The sequence below is a fragment of the Sycon ciliatum genome, chromosome 4, assembly GCF_964019385.1.
Source record: "Sycon ciliatum chromosome 4, ocSycCili1.1, whole genome shotgun sequence".
Taxonomy (NCBI): domain Eukaryota; kingdom Metazoa; phylum Porifera; class Calcarea; order Leucosolenida; family Sycettidae; genus Sycon; species Sycon ciliatum.
The window spans coordinates 22,269,634-22,271,031 of NC_088646.1; positions in this window are offsets into that span (position 1 = coordinate 22,269,634).

The window sequence follows — 1,398 nt, forward strand, 5'->3', positions numbered from 1 at the left end:
TCGTTTTCTACGACCTCGAGTTAGTCTAGGTGAAGAAAGGTCATCTTTCTTCTCTTCACCATCCAGAAGACTTTGTAGAAGACTTTTTTCTTGCATTCTTCCTCTTCCCACTTTGCCGTGCAGCACCGCCGTAGTCACACAGCGTGGCGTCCAAGAAGCCACAGTAGTCGGTAGCCTGCCTGAGTGGTGCATGGAACGAAATCGTTCCTGGCTGATTAGCTCCTGCATCGATTCATCTTGTGGCCAACGCTACAGTGTATTGTGCTCGACCACGGTCACCTACACAAGAAATACTTTAGTACTAGTAACGTGTACAATGTGGTTGAACTGCATTCACAGAACTGCATTCACAGAACTGCATTCACAGAACTGCATGGGGCACAGACATACTCAATAAGACTGGCGACTGCAATGACTATGACATAGTCATTTTATTAATTGTGTAGCCTGAAGATCTTCGTAGGACTACTACTAAGATACTAGGCTGTAGATAAGGCCCTCGTCACTCGTATCAGTGGAGTTGAGTCGAGCGAGATGTAGTACTACTACTAGCCTAGTACTAGTAGTCCGTGGCTATGCACTCCTGGTGCGGAGAGGCGGGTTCACACCTCTTTGTGGCAACTGGCACTGTGGCAATGACTTCCCCTTGCCCATGACTCTGATCTGAGGTCAGGGTTGAAGAAGCCTGCTTTGCGATTGTCGGCTATAATCCCTCCCCCAGACGGTCCCGGCCTATGGCCTAACGAATGGGCTTCTGCGAACTTTTGCGATGGTTCTTTCAATCCTGGTACATGTACTGTGGTAGAGAGTCGTGAAACTGAACGCCTTTCACGAGTCACGACTAGTCGGACTACTGTTTCTGTGCTTCCTGGTTGAGCATCCTACCGCTACCAAGTACCATTCGCCACCAAACTGTCTCAGTCTCCACAGGCACAGACTCATCCACACACTCATCATCATGACCGAACAAACGGAACCTGAGGTTTGTCAGTGTTTCAGTTTGCCTATTATTAGTTAGGGCATGCATCATGTGCATGGTCGACAGGCACAGACGTGATTCTGTCTACCATGCCATGCATGCATGATATATGCATGCCATGGTCTACGGCCGGTGAACCAGTAACGTCAGTAACGGGCTGATACAGTCTTTACAGAGGTCGCCACCACTGCCGGGCACCACTGCCGAGTGCTGGCACTGCCACTGCCACTGGCACTGGTCACTGTTGTCGCATGGCCACCTGGCACCCTGGTGGCGAAGTGTGAATCACCGCCGAAATGCTTGACACTCCACACACCAACCAGTCCAGGGCCTAGGGACGGGGAGTTGTGAAAGCCCAGGCTTTCACAACTCCCCGCTCCACACTTTGTCAACAGTGTCATGTCATTGTCAGCGGGAAA